This window comes from Musca domestica, unplaced genomic scaffold, assembly GCF_030504385.1.
Source record: "Musca domestica strain aabys unplaced genomic scaffold, Musca_domestica.polishedcontigs.V.1.1 4, whole genome shotgun sequence".
Taxonomy (NCBI): domain Eukaryota; kingdom Metazoa; phylum Arthropoda; class Insecta; order Diptera; family Muscidae; genus Musca; species Musca domestica.
This window is the reverse complement of record NW_026712328.1, coordinates 28,758,035-28,778,463: the sequence shown is the minus strand read 5'-3', so window position 1 is coordinate 28,778,463 and position 20,429 is coordinate 28,758,035. Positions and strand designations below refer to the sequence as shown.

Genomic DNA, 20,429 nt, shown 5'->3' with positions numbered 1-20,429 from the left:
TTCTTTTGATGTTGACTTAAGATAAGGGGACCAGGCATGTGATGATGAAATGTAAACAGACCATAAAACCCCCATCACAAGGCAAATAAAAGAGGGGGGGCTTATGACAGTCAGTAATTAAGAAACGCCATGTCAGGGTTTTTTTATCATTTACGCAATATTGGAGGTATTGCAATCTTTAGCGCGTGATAATGTAGCAAGCAACAGGTAACCGCATCGGCGAATTGCTACAACAAAGCAACTTTTGTGGTCCCCTCAAATGTCAAAATTGGCATCTAAGGCGAAAAACATAGATTCGCCTTGACATTTAAAGGTTGCGGCAAATTTGTTTCAACCAATCAGAAACGAGGTGTTTGTTTACATTTTATTTTGTGTGCCTCTCGTCGTAAACGAACGTCACAATAAAAGTTTTTATTGTAAAACAAATAATAGTAAAATAAGTATTAATTGTAGTATTGCGATATTTTTTAAACCAAGAAACGTATAATGACTATATTTTACTGGTTTAAACCGAAAGTTTTCCGGAACTGCGAATGGCAAGAGTCGAATTCTTGCACTACTTCCCGTGATGTGCTTTGGGAATCTTAGATGTTGAAGCTAACTTAATTCTTAAAGCTGCACTCCATTCTAACCTCCTTCCTTCATTTTCTTTTACTTTTTTATTAGTTTCACTCTAAACTTGCTCTTAAATTATTTGAAATATTATAAAAAGGTACTTTTAGGGAAGACAACATAAACAAATTTGTTTTTGCATTCATTTAGGGCGAATTCTTCATTACAACAATTTGTTTTGACATTTAATGGTGCCGTCAGCTGGGCTGATGCGATTACCTCTTACATCTACCTTGGTAGCAAGTTTACTGCACTTGCTGAGAGCGAGGAAAGTAAGCAGTTGAGTTACTGAGAGTTTGCAAATTCCTATTGGAAAAATTTGCTCAGTAAAAAGTATACATTATCATCAACTGATTGAAAAACAGCTGTTCAAAAATGTTTACAAATTTCAAGTAGTAATTTAATTATTTTTTACGAAATAATTATTTTTCATTGCAAATTTGATTCAATTTTCGTTACAACAAAAAGTGTAATACATTTATTATTCGAAACAACTGTTTTCTGTTTACATTAAAGGCTTTTATGACTGGCATGGTAGAAGAATACAGGTAGATGCATTAGCGCTTGGGAACGGTGATATGTCAAAAAATGTTTTATGTTCTTTCAAATATAAGTAGATTTTTATGTGTTTTCTTATACGACGCCACTCGGAGGTTATTATAACTCGCGTTTTTTAACTATTTTTAATTTCAATATTTTCAATTTCACAATTGGTTTGACAGTTCATTGTGATGACTGGCTTAAGTCATCGCCTGGTTTCTTGGAAGAGGAACAAAACAAAGACATAGAAGTATAAAGATGGGACAAGACAGAGTCAAGATATGGCAACCCTGTGAAAATGCCTCTGTTGTTATGATATCGTAACAACATAGTTAGCAATGTTATGCGATTTAAACCGCTTAGGCAATATACAATTTATTGGAAAAGTCTATGGAATATAATTTTGAAACCCAATTTTTTGATTTTTCAAACTTTTGTTTGTCATTTTTTTTATAAATGTGTTTTTTATATTAACATAGTCCTGTCATGAGCTGTTATCTAGATAGTATAGACACAAACCCATGGCAGAAGAATACAGGTAGATGCATCAACGCTTGGGAGCATTGATATGTCAAAAAAAATGTAAATGTTTTTCAAATATAAGTAGATTTTTATATGCTTTCTTATACTACGTCATTCGGAGGCTATTATAATTCGCGTTTTTCAACCATTTTTACAAATTTAAATATATTTTAATTCAACATTTTTAATTCCAAAATTGGTTTGACAGTTCATTGTCCAAGCAGCTGTGTCGACGCGTCTACCTATATTCTTCTACCATTCACAAACCATTTGCTCAAAATGCATTTTGTCTAGTCTTTACCATTTTAGGTCTTTGAACAAAAGGGCTTTAGGTTGACTTAGTTCGTTTTTGGACCTACGCTCTTTGATTCTTTTCCGAAGAAGCCTGCCTATGACTTAAGTCAGTCACAAACGCCTTTTATGTATTCTCACCTTTAGCTACCAGATGTGCCTACTGGACGACATTATATAGGTAATTTTTTTTCCATAGTCAGATTTATTGCAAGTTGTCAATTATCTGTTTTTTTATTTTATTTTGAGAAAGATTTTTTTTTAGAATAATTTTGAAGAAGCAGTAATTTTTTGTTGCCAAAAAGTGAGAAAGTGAGTGAGGTGAGATGAAAAAACTGCAACCAACTTCAGACTGCTGTCATTTTTTATCCTTTTTACCTATTTTATCATATTACCAGCGTATTGGAACACGGCAAATCTATTTTCCAATGACAGAATGATGGCAAAATAATTCCCGTTAAAGATTACATTTTCTTCTGGCTGTGGCGCAAAGAACCATTCAAGATTGTTATAAATAATAATAATTTGTTAAACATTAATACACATCTACATACAATTGTAAAGTACATTCATTGATGTCACAATGTTTGTGTGAAGTTTTATTTTTAATTTTAGTTGATAGTAGCATTTTTTGTTTCGTCGCGTTGGGTGCTGGCGGGGTATGTTGGTTGACAATGATTATAATTTGTTTTATTTCACACAAAATGTGATACACACGAACACAAACATGCATGGAATAATAATTATATTTATTAATATACATTAATTCGTGAATTTTGTTGTTGTAGTTATTAGTATTGTTGCGATCGATGGCATCGAAACAGGAAATGTTTTACAACCTTCAAGGTTGTTGCGTAAAGGTGTATTTAGTGTGAGGTTTTGTTTTAAAAGGTGAACTTAAAAATACGCAAAAATTGTATGCGAACATACATACATTTATCGATAGCTAGAAATATATGTATGTACAATACAGAGTGAGATAGAAAAATGCAACAAAGTCAAAAGTTAGAATTTTTACATTTTTTTTTTTTTAAATTTTATTGAATGAAATAAAAAATGTCGGAAATGGCATTAAAACTTAGAATAAGTTTAGATTTGTTCGAATTGGTCATCTTTGGCATGAAACGGCCAATGAAAACGTTCAGCACGCGCCATCCAAGAATGCTTACATAATGATATTCCTCGCTTCATTTTCAGCGCACAATGGCCACCTAAATCTCCGTATACCAATCCGCTGGACTATTGCTTCTGGAAAATTTTGAAAAGCAAAGTTGGCGCTAAGAAATGTCAAAGTGTCGATCACATCAAGCAAGCGTTTCGCCGTGAATGCTCCAAAACATTCAGGCAGCGTGTGACGGTTTCATTGGCCGTTTGAAGGCCATAATTCGTGCCAAAGGTGACCAATTAGAACAAATCTAAACGTATTCTAAATGTTGATGCTATTTCCGACATTTTTTGCTATCATTCAATTAAATTTAAAAATTATGGCGTTCGACTTTGTTGCAGTTTTTTTTTATCTCACCTGTAGAAGATCTTACCCACCGTCCAATAAAAGCCCCGTATGTTTTAGGTAACTTCCTCTAGGTGTCGTTTTGAACTAACAATTTTCCTCGAGTGTTCGTCTCGGGTTTCATTTCATTTGCCATCACCAATTACTATCCTATAACATTGTCTATGAACCTCAATAACAAAAGCGCACGAAACAGTATTTTAAAATAATAAAATTAATTTGTCATTCTGTGTACTCGTTTTGTTTGTTTGTTTGTGTATGTTCGACGCCAACGACTACAACGCTCATACGCACATAAAACTTCAATAAAAATTCCATTTCAATTGAGACAGGCGAGCAAGCAAACGTATCACTTGTACTATTCGTTTTCGTTCAATGTTTTGGATTCTAGTTCTATTTTTTTTTTTTTTTTCAATGAAGTTGATTGTTATTATTTCTGTGGGTTGGGGAGGGGGGAAGTGTGTTGTTGAGGAATAAATGATAAAATGTGTAACCCTTGATAGAACGATCGCATATGCGGTAAATTTATATTAATTAAAATTTTGTTTGAAAAAATGAACTGGCATAGAAGTGTTTTAATTGGAAAGAAATTCAAGTTGAGAGTTTTCAGAAATTTTCAATGAAATATTTTTTTTAAAATTTCGTAATATGATCAAAATGAACTTTTTCCCCGTACCCCAAAAACAAAAACCTTTCGAAATTACAAGAAAAACAATAACTCAAGTTTGTTTACTATGAAATCAATCAATAAGTGGTTATAAATCACTTTTTATTAAAAAGAAAAAAGTAACAACAAATTCATTAGAAAGGCCCACTTCGATGATAAACTATGGCCGGAAAGTCCATTCGCATTACCACCACTTCAATATATAATTCAATCCAGTCATATCTTGAATAAAAATCTAAACAAGAAAAAAATGTAGAATTGTGGTTCACGTCAAAATCAAAATTGGAAAAGGGTATGCGGAAAAAAAAAGAAATGATACCCACTTTTTAATCAGAGAGAATTTTAAACCAGATAAGCCATTATGGGTTATGGGTTGTATATTGTCGGAAATCTTTCTTTTCACCAGTAAAAGAATCATATATTATCAGGATTTAAAGTTGGTTTTCAATTTTCATTTATTTTTTTTGGGTGTATTAGATTTGACACTTCCCCCACAAAAAAAAGTCCCTTATTGGAGTGTGGGCGAGTTGTGATAAGAAATGTTAATGAATACAAAATAAAAAACGAAGTTATGAAAGAAGACATTCCTTATATGAGAAATTAGTTAACAAATGAAAAACGCCATATTTTCAAAGGAAAATATAAATAATATTTTACAAATATAAAAGAAATAAATTCCAGTAAGCATTTGCAAACTCTCACTAACATAACTGTCAAAATTGCTCTCGTCTCTAATTAGGGAAATGTGTCAGTGTTGTCAGTAATTAAGTCGCACGGTACTCGATTTTTCCCTGGTGTTTAGTATAACGTAACAGTATTACGTAACAGTGGTTTTACAATATTGAAAGTTAATCCACTAGGTTTAATAGATATGGTGGACTACCTTGCGTATGAAGATAAATCCGCATGAGAACAAATAGAAAAAATATGTATCAAACCCCTAATATAGAGAAAATTGATTTTAAAATATAAGTGTTCATTCAAGTAACAAGTTAAAAAATATCAGTAAGTTTTGCCGACAGATCTGTAGCCTCAGCCAATGTTCGATTATTACAATATATTTTGACTTCTATTATGATTATTCAAATTGTTGATCCTCTATGGAGTAGGTGCAGAAGGAATAGGCCAATAATGTCCATTTCGTATCGGATCTAAATAAATATGATATAAATATTGCGACTTGCCAGGTTTGGACTATATCGTCTACTTCCTTCACTTTATATGAGATATGTGATAATCTATAGAAAATGTAGAAATAATGGGATGTGTGCAAATTTAAGAGAATCGGATGCTTATTTCGTATTTCAAAATCGTTTTGGTTATTCAAAACCTTGACCCTTTGATGGTGAGGTACCAGAAGGAATGGTCCGAGCTCTACCATCTTTATATTAGATCTCGTGTCGATAAAAATAATGAGATGTGCCAAGTCTGAATGAAATCAGATGTTAATTTCGCATTCATGGATATTCAAAACGTTAACCCTTTGTGGGGAAGTGTAGTGGACCGAAATATCCCATGTTCACAGCGGACCTTGTGTTAGTGGAAATAATGGGACGCGTGATATATAAATAGAGCCGGAAGCTTATTACGGATTTTATAATAGTTTTGGTTATTCAAATGTTAACCCTTTGTGGGGGAGTTACCAGAATGAATGGTCCGATCTCTACCATCTTTATAAATAATCTTACGTTCATGGAAATATTGCGATGTGCTAATTCTGAACGGAATCGAATGTTAATTTTGTCTTTTATGAGTTTTATGAATATTCAAAAATTTGACCCTTTGTGGGGGAGATACTTGATGGAGTAGACCGATATCATTTTTGCACCTGACCTAGAACTGGCGCAAATATTTGGATTTGCAAAGTTGGAGCAAAATTGGACTATTGCTTCTCTTTCTCTGCAGATTTTTTTTTTTTGAAAATTTCGACTCTTTGTGGGGAAGCTACCAGAAGGAGTGAGCCGATATCTTCCATTTTAACAGCAGAGCTTTTGTTAATATAAAGCATTGGGATGTGTGAAATTTGAAGAAAATCGGACACATACATCACATTTTATAAGAGATGTAATTATTCAAAATGTTAACTCTGTGTGGGGGAGGTACTTGATGGAGTAGACTTATATTGTCCACCCAACGTAGCTCTAGCGTAAATATTAGGATTTGCAAAGTTGGAACAAAATCGGACTACCGTTTCTCTTTCTATGCAGAAAATATATTTTTTGAAAATTTCAGCCTTTTGTGGGGGAGGTACCAGAAGCAGTGCTCCGATATTGCGCATCTCCGAACTCGATCCAAGTTTGAGAAAAATATTACGATGTAACAAGTTTGGACCAAATCGGATACTCCCTTCGAGAGTTATCGTGCGCACCAGCCAGCCAGAAAGACAATCAGTCGGATGGACGGACATCGCTAGATCAACTCCAAATGTGTTGAAACGGATTTGGTACAAAATATATTTTTAGAAAATTTCGGCCTTTTGTGGGGGAAGTGCCAGAAGCAGTGGACCGATATTGCCCATTTCCTAACTCGATCTAAGTTTGACAAAAATATTACGATTTACCAAGTTTGGACCAAATCGGATACTCCCTTCGAGAGTTAACGTGCGCACCAGCCAGCCAGAAAGACAAACAGACAGATCAAATGATATATACCCTCTGTAGCCATATGACTGAGGGCATAAAAATCTACATCTTCCATTTTTGATCTACCTTCGATTGACTTATAAATTGATTGTTTCAGTTTAGTAATATCTACTAGTTTTTCGTTTATTTACATTCTGATTCAGAATTTCTGGGTAAACTATATGGGTCTCTCAGAGCGATTTTGACAGATTCTTGTTTTTTTTCCCATTAAAAAAAAGTACTTGGACACGGTAATAATCTCCCCTTAAGTGGGGAAAAATTTCCAAATAATTGTCATTTATGATGACAAATGACAGCTACTGCGGCAAGTCACATAACATATCAATCATAGTGTCTGGCACGCAATGGATAGATAGATGGGTTTTCCTTTGCTCGCTGTTGACTTTACCAGCAAAGTTAATTACAGTGTAAATATGTGTGGAGAAATTATCTGAAAAATCAATACATATTAAGACATTGGACCCGCATACATTTATTTGGGTAGGCATTTAATTAGTAAAATAAATTTCGAAATTCAAAACAAAAAACTGAGAGCCAACTTCTGCATGACGATCCACGCCTTGTATGCTTTTCAAATTCTTGATTTTCATTAATTTTGAAAATAAACATGGAATGGAGATCTCTTTAGAAATCACTTTCGGGGTTTCATTCAGAAATATTCCCATAACTTTTGTTTTGTTTAGTCACTTCTTCCAGCCACAATAGTTCTAATGGGAAAAACTCGTCGTTCACTAATATTATTTTAACTGATAAAAATTTACGTTAACACCAACTGACTGGTGGATTTTTATTACTACGTTGACATGTTAAGCCTCCATTTTAACTTTAAATTTATTAGTAGCTGATAGGTATTTTTACCTTTATTTCCACGAGAATTTGTTTAGAATTATTTTAACTTTTTTTGATACGGCTATTTGGAAGCAAACAAAATCACATGACCCCTTTGGGGCTTTATTCACAACTGACTGACTGACTGTCTTGTCTGTCTCTCACACACACATTCAGTTCTCATCAAACAAATTAAAAACGAGTTTCAGTAAATAATAGTAAAAATTTATTACGTTATTATAACGAGTCATCTTTCTCAAAGAGATTCACCTCTGCGAGGGAGAGAGAGAGAGAGAGAGAGAGAGATCAACGACTGAGAACCATAGAACTTCTGTTATGAACGTTGATTTGTTGATGTTTGATTTAAGCTTTGCATTTTAGTTGTTTTTTGTTTTGCAAATCACATGATCGCCAAATCGTTATTGCCAAAAGTCAATATTTAACTAAACTCGTGCTTAAAACAAACAACGAATGTGGTGGGGAGAAAACAGCAACAGTGAGAAGTTAAAGCCCCCCCAAAAAAAAACATTCATATTTTATGGTTGATTGGTGTGCGTGTTGAGTAAACAACCAACAAAAAAAAGACAAAACCCTGGAATGACGAGAAACCTCAAGTTAATGAATTAAAACAACAAGAGTAAAAAACAACGGTCATACTCAATGATGATTGTGGGAGATAACGGCTATTTTGTTGTGATTTAAGGTGATGTCAACTTAAGGGATTTGCCAAGGCATAAATATGACGTTTATACAAGTCACAAGAATTACAATGGCGATTTTTCCTCACGTTTAGATGTTTGAATCCAATAACTAATTCCACAAATTAAATATTCGCGGCCTTTGAGGGCAAGCTTCATTCAGAAAATTGATTTTATCTTGATTTTTAAATTTTGTTAAATTTAATTGACAATGGATATTTGTTGGTAATAAAATTTAAACATATACAGGGTGAGATGAAAAAACTGCAACCCACTTCAGACTGCTGTTGTTTCCAAGCCACTCGTCCGACAGCGGTTAAAATTATTTCAGTGACATCTAATTATATTTGTTTACAAGCGTACAAAAGCATTTTGGTGAACATTTTTCAGAAAAAAAGTTATTCGTGATGGAATTCAAGCGTGATATTGTGTTTTCTTTATATTTGGCTAGAAAACAACAAGTGGCTAAAGTTAGAGCACTTTCAACGTTAATAAATCTTTTGTGTCTCGTACCATCGCTCGTTACCGTGATGCTGGTAGCGTAGCCCGACGTCAAGGAAGTGGACGGAAGAAAACAGCAACATCAGCAGAAATGGTTCGAAAAGTAAAGAAGCGACTTAATCGAAACCCGCGTCGCAGTGGCCGAATAATGGCTCGTAAGCTGAACATATCCCAATGTTCCATTCGACAAATATTAAAAAATGAGCTCGGGGTAAAACCATTGAAATTCCAAAAAGTGCAAGAACTTACACCACAACAGGAAATTAATAGACTCAAAAGAGCTAAAGAGTTGCTTCGCTTGGCCGAAAGTGGTGAACTGCCGAATTTAGTTTTCTCCGATGAGAAAAATATTCGTCGTCCAGCAGTTTGTAAACAAACAAACGTGTTTACTTGCCAAAGAGGTCAGTTGAAAAGGTGCACCTGTGAATGTGCAAATGTGAACTCAAACGCCAGCCATGGTGATGGTGTGGACCGCCAGGTGGAGGGTGTATTAAAGCCTTGGACACGCAAACATTTTGGCCGCAGACCGTAGACATTCCAACAGGACTCAGCACGTGCCACCCAAGAATGGTTACAAAAAGAGTTTCTCGCTTCAATCTCTGCGGATACCAATCCGTTGGTCTATTGTTTCTGGAGTATTTCGGAAAGCAAAGTTGACACAAAAAAATGCCAAAGTGTAGATCACCTCAAGCAAGCGCTTCGCCGGAAATGCGCCACAATACCGTAGAGCAACATTCGGGCAGCGTTTGACGGTTTCATTGACCGTTTGAAGGCCATAATTCGTGCCAAAGGCGACCAATTCGAACAAATCTAAACTTATTCTAAAATTTGATGCTATTTCCGACATTTTTTGCTTGCATTCAATAAATTTAAAAAAAAATGTAAAATTATGGCGTTTGACTTTGTTGCAGTTTTTTTTATCTCACCCTGTATACCTACTATATATTCTAAAATGTAGACTATTTATGGAATTGGAAGCAACAAGATTCTCATTCTCATTCAGAAAGTCACAAAAACCAATTTCTTTCTTGTATTTAAATTGGAACCATTTGTGTAAAACAGCTGTATTAGCAACACTTAGAAAGGCTTGGTCGTAATTACTCAACACACGCCGTGTTATGTCGAGAGAACCGAACCAACGAGTGAGCTTTTAAACTTGACTCTGGGTGTGGAGTGGAAACAGCAATCTACTAACTGACAGGGAGGAATGGGGTGCACTACAGTTGGGTCCCGATACTAATACAACTACCACTGTGCTGGATGGACGTTGTGTTGTTGAAGGGAGTGTTGTTTGCTTTTAACGCAACACAAAACCAATGAAAAAAAAAACACAAAAACCCCCGAACATCTTATGCCGTAATGCTGAAATAGCTGGAATTTTGATTTCAACAACAAAAACATGTTGTTTATTTTTGTTGTCTGGCTTTGATTTGTTTTCTTCTGTTTTTTTCATTTTATATTTGCAGTTAATTTTCGTTCGATTGGAAATGCACACACACAACAAAAACATCAAAGTGATGATGCAGTGAATGCGGTGTCGTGAAATTCGAAACGCAATGCGAGATATTCAAAGGAAAAAAATACACAAATGAAAACTTCGTATTTAATAATAAAAAAAAAAAAAACAAAACCGAAAGTCAGCTTCCTCGGGTTTAAGCCAAATGATACTTGTCTAGACAACGTAGACAGAAAACGACAAAGATCATATGACTTGCTTGGAAGTGTTAGCTCATAAGCGTTGCTTCAATATCACGTGTCTAAAGCGAAAATAAAAAAATTAGCAGAGTTTGTTATACCCCCCCACCATAGTATGGAGGATATAAGTTTGTCATTCCGTTTGTAACACCTCGAAATATGCATTGCTCAAATGTATATTATGTCTGCAGGACATTTGATATGTAAAATGGGCCATGTAGGTCCACGAAGCTCCATATAATGGTACCTCCCGATATTCGGCATTTTGGTGATTTAAGCGACATTATTCACCGTTTAAAATTTGGTATTTGAGGTTCGTAATGGATATTACAGCCTATGACAGAAAATTGTCTGTGCAGGTCCCCGTTCTAGTCGTTGGTCAGGTCGTCGTATAGACCCTAATATAAAGGCTACATTCGGTATTTTTTGAGATTTTAATAGAATTTTTAACAGATTTTTTTTGAAATTAATTAATAAATAATTGAAAATCATTACAAAACATCTAAACTATAATCTATAAAAATACATTTTTAATAAACTCCATCTTGCCTCTAAAACATTAAAAGTTTCAGTTTTAGTGTACACAACAAATTTCCAAACATTTTTTTTTTTATTTTACATATCTTCAAAGGATATCCCTACAAAAAATTTAGAACGAGTCAAACTTTTTAAAGCCTTAGGGTGGAAATACATAAAACGTATATTTAGCTGGCCTAAGTCATCGGCTGGCTTCTTCGTACATGAACAAAGTAGTTTTAGGTTGACTTAGTTCGATTTTGGCTTTAGGCTCTTTTGTTCATTTCCGAAGAAACCAGCCAGATAAGCGCTTTATGTATTCCCACCTTTAAAATTAAGGCTAAGAAAACTTTTACGATTTTTTTAGAGATCAACCACATTTTGTTGCGATTAACCCATTTTCGATATGAGAACACCTTGATTGTCACATATTTAGGTATATTTAAGGACTTGGTGGACATTTTTTTCACTTTAAGACATTTTCACTTGGCATTTTTCGTTTCGTTTGCATCTAAAACACATGCCTTCCCCTCAAAAACATTTTGGCACTTCATTAGGTGTGTCTGGTTACTTTTCCAGCAGGAATTGTCCAGCAACTTCTTTCTGAGAGAAAAGATAGTTTTATTCTCTTTTGCAAGGAAAATGCGAAAAGTAAACAGACGGTATTCCTGCAGAAGCTTGAAACTAATCAGCTGATTTGTCAAAACAAACCAATTTGTCCCTCATAAGGAGAATTAAAACAAAGGATCCAATACTAATTTTACAAGTTTTTTAAATAAAAATGTTGGAAATAGTCTTTTATTTTCTTATTACATATTAATATTTATGTTTTTCACATTTTGTAAAGTTGTTCTCCAAAAGCAATTAGTCTTGTTAATTCCAAAATAATATTTTCAAATTAAAAACACAAAAGGAAATAAATAAACAATAGAAAACATCTGATTGAATGTCGATGAATGAGAAGAAGAAGAGTTGCAAGAGATTGCAAGAAGAAATTTGTCCAGCAAGAATTTGCAAACTCTCACTGAAAGAACTGTCAAAATTTCTCTCTCCAACCCCTCTCTTTTGCAGAACTTTCGGGTTAACAGACGACTTCCAGTAACAATTTGTAACAATTGTTACAAATTTTAGGGTAACCAGACACACCTATTGTTGTTTTGTTTTTTTTTTTCTTATTGTTTTACTTTAGATGATTTGTACTTATTTGCTGTTGGTTGGTGTTCTTGTTGTCTGAGATTTTTGTTTTTATATGTATTTTTAAATTGATATTTGTTTTTGTGTCGGAAAATGTTTTAATTTTGCACAGCAAAACCAACAACAACTATGACAACGGTAACGACCACGATCCACCACTGTCTGGTAGTATTTTTATTTTTCTCTTTGATTTTGTTTTTTTTTTTTTTTCATTTTTTGGCAATCACCTTGAATAACTTGTTGGCAGTTGTTGCTGTTTTTCTTCTGCGATTTTTTTCGAATATAAGAAAACCATTTCACACACTTTGTTTGCTTTCAGTGATTTATGCAAAAAAAAACACGACTGATATTCATTGAAACAGGAATATTATTCAAACCGAAACACGATGAAACACTTGTTTCAATTCATCGTCATTACATATCCCTCCTCTCCCAGTTGATGCAGAGCATTTTGTTGTTAGCCATTTTTTAAAGCAAGAAATCTAAACATTATCAATAATATCACTTGTCATCCACCGCTTTTTAATTTGAAGTTCCTTTTTTACTTCTTTTTTTTTTCTACAAATTTGTATGTGTGTTTTTATTTATTGAACCTTTAATTTACTGATTACTTACGTTTGCCTTTAACAAATTTATTCCGTTAATGATATTCCCAACACACGTTTAACCGACGATAATTAAAAAAAAAAATGTGAAGAGCGTTCAGAACCTGCCTCGTCGGTAGAAAGCACTCGTCTGTTTTTATTGAACATTTTTAGTATTTAGCAAGTCTTATCACCAACCATACTAGCAAGCGGCTAGCCCCACCAAAGCAGCAGCGTCTGTCAGTTGGCACCAACACACTCTTATTTTCATTGAAAATTATAAAAAGGGGAGCTTACTCTTCTTTGTTCGTCATAGTACTCTCTTATGTGTGTCTCTCTCTCTTTATCATCATTACAAACAATTCTCTTACTAACACCAAATACATGATGTGTAAATGACCCAATTGGAATAGAATTGTGTTGCTTTTTTCTTATTCCAAGTGACTAAATAGAATCTGAATCGATCCATCAATCAAAAATTTATTCGTTTTATTCATTTTGAGGTTTATAAAAAAGTTAATCATTGTTTATTGGCCCCATAACGAAAATAATGATTGATTAGAGTTAAAAAAAAAGGTGATATGTTTATAATTGCAGGTGAATGTCCATCAGATGTGTCAGACATCTAGGCGCCATTTGATCTCAAATTCAAAATTATTTTAAGCAATTGCTATGTTCAAGAACCTGCAAGAATAGTTTTGAAATTTTTTGGATGTCATAAAGGAAAAATCTGTTATCGTAGTAAAAAATATTACATTCTTGTAGTTCCGAAATGTCTATAAAATAGAATCCAAACCCGACGTTTACACAAGACAAATTGTCTTAAATCACAGTACGTTTACATATAAATGGGTTATTCCAATGGATTTAGATTAAAATTGTCATATCCATAATGCATACTTCAAATAAATCCATACTCTGCGGTATTTTGGCCCATTCCCGGCGAAACGCTTGCTTGAGGTGATCGACACTTTGATATTTTTTTTTTGTGCCAACCTTGCTTTCCAAAACACTCTAGACACAATAGTCCAACGGATTGGTATCCGGAGATTGTGGTGGCCATTGTGCGCTGGAAACGAAGCAAGGAACCTCATTTTATAACCATTCTGGGGTGGCGCGTGCTAAGTCCTTTGGAATGTCCAAGGTCTGCGGCCAAAATGTTTGCGTGCCCAAGGCTTTTATGCACCCTCCAGAATATTTTCGCGATAATATTCGGCATTTATTCTGATGCCACGGTCGATTAATACGAGCGAAGGGCGACCATCGGCTATTATGGCGGCCCACACCATCACCATGGTCGGCGCTTGAGTTCTGGTGGCCAACCAAAGGCACACATTTTCAGCTGACCTCTTTGGCAAGTAAACACGATCAATTTGTTTGTTTACAAACTGCTGGACAACGAATGTTTTCTCATCGGAGAAAACCAAATTCGGCAGTTCAGCACTTTCGGCCAAGCGAAGCAACTCTTTAGCTCTTTTGAGTCTATTTTCTTTCTGTTGCAGTGTAAGTTCTTGAACTTTTTGGAATTTCAATGGCTTTACCCCGAGCTCATTTTCCAATATTTGCGAATGGAATTTTGCGATATGTTCAGCTCACGAGCCATTTTTCGGCCACTGCGACGCGGGTTTCGATCAAGTCGTTTCTTTACCTTTCGAACCATTTCTGCTGATGTTGTTGTTTTTTTTTTGTTTTGATGTTGTTTTCTTCCGTCCAATTCCTCGACCTCGGCCTAGGCTACCAGTATCACGGTAACGAGCTTGTAAACAATAGGTGTGTTTGGTTACTTTTCCTTCAGGAATTGTCCAGCAAAATCTTTCGAGAGAGTAAGGTAGTTTTTCAAGTTTTATAAATAACCAGTAAAGAAAGTCTTAAAGTCGGACGGGGTCGACTTTATGATACCCTACACCACTTTGCTAATTTGGTAGAGCTCCAAATAACAATTAAAAGTTTTTATGGGAGAATTCAATCATACACGCTATGATTATAATTATAATTTAAAGTTCAAAGTACTAAATATGCCGAAGCATTTGTATCTTTTAAATTCGGACTTGTATTGCCCATTTGGTGCAAAATTAATTTGAAATCAGATAAAGATATATATATGGGAGCTATATCCAAATCTGAACCGATCTCGATAAAATTTGGCAAAGATATTTCTTAGCTGTATTTGATATATTTCCTTGAATATCGTTGTTACGGAGTGCATATTACGGCTGTGGGTAACAAATACAACAAATCGGATGAACAATATATATGGGAGCTATAGCCATATCTGAACCGATCTTCACCAAATTTGACATACAAGATTCTAGACTCAATTCGGTCGTAAGAGCCAAATTCCATCCCATTTGGACAAATATTAGACGTTTGGTGCATAATTAAAAGTAAATCGGACGAAGTTATATATGGGAGCTACATCCAAATCTGAACCGATCTCGATAAAATTTAGCAAATATATTTCTGAGCTGCATTTGATATATTTCCCCAAATATTGTTGTGACAGACTGCATATTACGGCTTCGGAGCACAAAAATAACAAATCGCATGAACAATATATATAGGAGCTATAGCTATATCTGAACCGATTTCGATCAAATTTGGCATACTTATTTTCAGGCCTAATTTGGTTGTATGTGCAAAATTCCATACTATTCGGGCTGATATTATACGTTTGGTGCACAATAAAAGGCAAATCGGACGAAGATATATATGGGAGCTATATCTAAATTTTTACCGATTATCTCCAATTTCAATAGGGTTCGTCCTTGGGCCAAACAAATGGCTTGTGCAAAATTTCATCTCAATCGGATAATAAATGCGACCTGCATTTTGTTCACAAGAATACATGGACAGACGGACGGACAGACAGATTCAGAAAGTGATTCTATGGAGATCTTCAAAAGTAACTATGGGTCTATCTCGCTTCCTCCTCCATGTTACAAACAAATGCACAAAGACATTATACCCTTACCACTATGTGGTGTAGGGTATAAAAAGGAAATTAGTAATAACATAAAAATTATGAGCAATAAAAGAAAGATAGATTTGATGTGGAGCGATTGGCCAACTGCGCATCCTCTAACATTTTTTGAATCAATAAAAAAGTCTTTATGGTATATTTTATTCTAAGATATTATTGATTTTAGTATTATTTCTATTAAAACCCTTCTGGGGCATCTGGTAAGATATTCTTTGTAAAAGGGAACCTTCTAAAACTCTTCCTTATAAGGAATACCTTCTAAATGGCTTCATTCGGCATTTGAAAATTTTTAAATATTTTTAGAGCTTTTTTTAAATATGTTCTTCCGATATTTTGTGGTTTTATTATCACTTGAATCTCTTTTATTCTAAAGGACATTGTTAAATGAATTTTAAATCCATTTTTTTTTTTTCATTTTAAGCCAGAAGTAAACTATAATGTATTTATGCCTTAAAAATATTCCGAAGAAGTGATCTAAACATTTATACAGTGAATATGTATCTCTTTTTATACAGCAATCATCTGATCTTAACTTTTCGCAAACACATTACTACATACATATGTATCTAAGTTTAACAATAAGCCATATTTTAGCACTTCAAGTAAAAAAATATATTAACACAACACACACCTGCAAACGTACTAATACTGCTAATTTCCATGCACTATATTTTACATACAAAAGGGTGGGGAAGCGGTAAGTAAACTTCGTGCCGCCAAAGATAATGGCCAAGTAATAATTTAATGCTAAAATATACGCATGGACAACAAAAATTTAGTACCCCGAATTAAAATTTCAAAAATGAAGAAATATTACTTACGTTTCGAGGCGGAGGGAGAAAGATAAGAAGAAATGTCAATATTTGTCGAATACTAAAATAAATAAAAGTCATACCCCACCACTAACATACTTGGTATTAGATAAAACTCATGACTACTGGGGAAGAGTTTGCCTTTGTGGAGCATGAAATACAAAAAAAACATTGAGGTTAGTAATATACAGGGTGAGATGAAAAAACTGCAACCAACTTCAGACTGCTGTCATTTCTCAGCTACTCGTCCGACAGCTGTTAAAATTATTCCAGTGACAGCTCAGAGCACTCCAGCATTTAAACCTGAATAAATATTTAGTGTCTCGTACCATTGCTCGTTGCCGTGTAGCGTAGCCCGACGTCAAGGAAGTGGACGGAAGAAAACAGCAAAATCAGCAGAAATGGTTCGAAAAGTAAAGAAACGACTTGATCGAAACCCGCGTCGCAGTGGACGATAAATAGCTCGTGAGCTGAATATATGGCAATATTCCATTCGGCAAATATTGAAAAATGAGCTCGGGATAAAGCCACTGAAATTCCAAAAAGTGCAAGAACTTACACCGCAACAGAAAGAAAATAGACTCAAAAGAGCTAAAGAGTTACTTCGCTTGGCCGAAAGTGGTGAACTGCCGAATTTGGTTTTCTCCGATGAGAAAACATTCGTTGTCCAGCAGTTTGTAAACGAAAAAACTGATTGTGATTACTTGAAAAAGAGGTCAGCTGAAAATGTGCACCTTCTGTTGGCCACCAGAACTCAAGCGCCGGCCATGGTGATGTGGGCCGCCATAACAGCCGATGGTCGCTCTCCGCTCGTATTAATCGATCGAGGCATCTGAATAAATGCCGAATATTATCGCGAAAATATTCCGGAGGGTGTATTAAAGCCTTGGGCACGCAAACATTTTGACCGCACACCTTGGACATTCCAACAGAACCCAGCAACATTACACTCAGCACGCGCCACCCGAGATTGGTTACAAAATGAGGATCCTCGCTTCATTTCCAGCGCCAATGGCCACCACAATCTCCGGATACCAATCGGTTGGACTATTGTGTCCGGAGTATATTGGAAAGCAAGGTTGGCATTAAGAAATACCAAAGTGTCGACCACCTCAAGCAAGCGCTTCGCCGGGAATGGGCCAAAATACCGCAGAGCAACATTTGGGCAGTGTGTGACAGTTTCATTGGCCGTTTGAAGGCCATAATTCGTGCCAAAGGTGACCAATTCGAAAAATCTAAACTTATTCTAAAATTTGATGCCATTTTCGAATTTTTTTTCTTTCATTCAATAAAATTAGAAAAAAAAATTAAAAAAATGACATTTGACTTTGTTGCAGTTTTTTTATCTCACCTTGTATATATATAAATATTTAGCGGACCATATAGAAAATGAAAGAAAAGAAGTCTTATTGTCCAAGAGATCTTCTTCAGGCCTCTAGCTGATGAATGTATGATGAAAGACCTTTCAGATGACGTATGAATAATGGTTCTTCCAACTTCATGTGTTCACGAGCGGATGTATGTTCTAGACAATTTATCTTTCCTCAAATAAAAAAAGTTGAAATGTCAGGAGGCGACCTGACATTCTGAAAGTTCTGAATACTACTCCACTGCGTAGCACTACAATTCCCAGACCACACTTTCAAGACATAGCTAAACACTGGCCGACCAATCGCTATATTAGAGAGATCAGCAAGGTCTTCTTGTCTGCACCTACCTTATTCCAACTTTAAAATTATGACAGGAAGTTAATACTTGACTTTATGTCAACAATATCAAGTAAAAAAGCTGTAAGTTCGGCTGGGCTGAACTTTAAATACCCTCCACAATTAGGGACGAGATTTAAAAAATCTGTTAAAACCTTAAAAATACCCAATGTAGCCGTTATATTAGGGTCTATACGACGATGTGGACCTGCATAGGCAATTTTTGTCATAAGCCATTACAATATTCAAATGCGAAACTTGAAAAAATTCGGTGAATAATGTAGCTAAAATCATCAAAAACCGAATATAGGGAGGTACCGTTATATAGGAGATATACGAAGACGTGAAGAATCTGGCAGTTAGGTGGGGGCTAAACCAAAAAGTAGCCGTATGGCTAAAGAGGGCTGCATACCGAAAATATATGCCTGGCTGTTGTGCACGATAACTCTCGCAATTAGTATGCGGTTCGGGCCAAACTTGTCACATCCTAATATTTTTGTCAAACTCAGATCAAGTTCGAAAATGGGTAAAATCGGTCCAATTCTTCTCCTTCTGGAACCCCTAGAAACGATAAAAATTGACAAAAATAAAAGAAATAAAACTGAATAAGATATTTGATTTCGTTAAAACTTGCAATATTGCTCCTGTCATAGGCTGCAGCATCCATTACGAACATCCAATACAAAATTTTAAACAATTCCGGTGAATAATGTCGTTAAAATCATTAAAAGCCGAATATAGGGAGGTTCACGTATATGGGGCTATACGCAGACGTAGACCTGCACAGACAATTGTCTGTCATAGACTGTAGTATCCATTACGAACTTCAAATACCAAATTTGAAGCAATTCCGGCAAATAATGTCGCTAAAATCATCAAAAACCGAATATCGGAAGGTACCGTTACATGAGGGGTATACGTAGACGTGGACCTTCACAGACAATTTTCTGTCATAGGCTGTAGTATCCATTACGAACTTCAAATACCAAATTTGAAGCAATTCCGGTGAATAATGCGCTAAAATCATCAAAAACCGAATATCGGAAGGTACCGTTATATGAGGGCTATACGTAGACGTGGACCTGCACAGACAATTTTCTGGTATAGACTGTATAAGCAATTCCGGTGAATAATGCGCTAAAATCATCAAAAACCGAATATCGGAAGGTACCGTTATATGAGGGCTATACGTAGACGTGGACCTGCACAGACAATTTTCTGGTATAGACTGTAGTATCCATTATGAACTTCAAATACCAGATTTGAAACAATTTCGGTGAATAATGTCGCTAAAATCGTCAAAAACCGAATATAGGGAGGTACCGTTATATGGGAGCTGTATGCGTAGATGTGTACCGTTACATGGAAGCTGTATGCGTAGATGTGGACCTGCGCAGTCAACTTTCTGTCATATGCTGTAGTACCTATTACAAACTTCAAATACCAAATTTGAAACATTTCCGATGAATAATGTCGCTTAAATCACCAAAATACCGAAAAAGAAGGTACCATTATATGGAGGCTATACCAAAACGTGGACCTACATCACCAATATTCAATATCAAAAATCCTGCAGACATAATACACATTTGAGTAAAATTTTTATCAACCTACTTCATTTCGTTCGGAAGCTAGAGTGATTTCCACAGACGGACGGACATCGCTAAATCGACATAGAATTTTATACTGATCAAGAATGTGGTGGAGTCTAAAATGTATATTTCGAGGTGTTACAAACGGGATGACAAACTTAATATACCCTCCATACAATGGTGGAGGGTATAAAAAGAAAGGCTTGCAACATAAAATCTTCTTCATAGAATTGAAACACAAGTGTTTTTTTTTTTTCGTTTTATTTTTTTATTAATATTATAATATCCATTTAATATATATTGATATATCGATAATTACTTTTGATGTTGAAATTTTTCATAATTTCTGGTTAAAATGTATTTATGCTGCGTGGGTTTTGTATGTGTGTCTTGTTTTTTCTTTATTTCATTTCAATTAGCAAAAATTTTGAAAAATGAAATTTAATTTTTAATAAATTTAAAAAGCTAATATCACAAATAAAATTTAGTTTATAGAAAAAAAAATTAAAAACAATCTGAACGAATGCATCGTTTTGATG

General features: G+C 34.9%; 1 protein-coding gene and 1 long non-coding RNA gene across 2 annotated transcripts in view; one reads left to right on the top strand and one right to left on the bottom strand.

Annotated features, from left to right (window-relative positions):
• The window catches only part of LOC101897461 (V-type proton ATPase 116 kDa subunit a 1), a 29,058-nt gene extending 16,068 nt beyond the window's left edge, over positions 1–12,990 (bottom strand). Inside the window, exon 1 of the mRNA XM_005182477.4 lies at positions 12,832–12,990. The gene's annotated coding sequence lies outside the window, so the exon portion shown is untranslated. The remainder of the gene's footprint in view (positions 1–12,831) is intronic.
• Positions 8,168–8,943, top strand: LOC131804209 (uncharacterized). Its single transcript, XR_009342960.1, has 2 exons — positions 8,168–8,249; positions 8,316–8,943. It is a non-coding gene; the product is annotated as an uncharacterized LOC131804209 (long non-coding RNA).
• Positions 12,991–20,429: the final 7,439 nt, after the last annotated feature.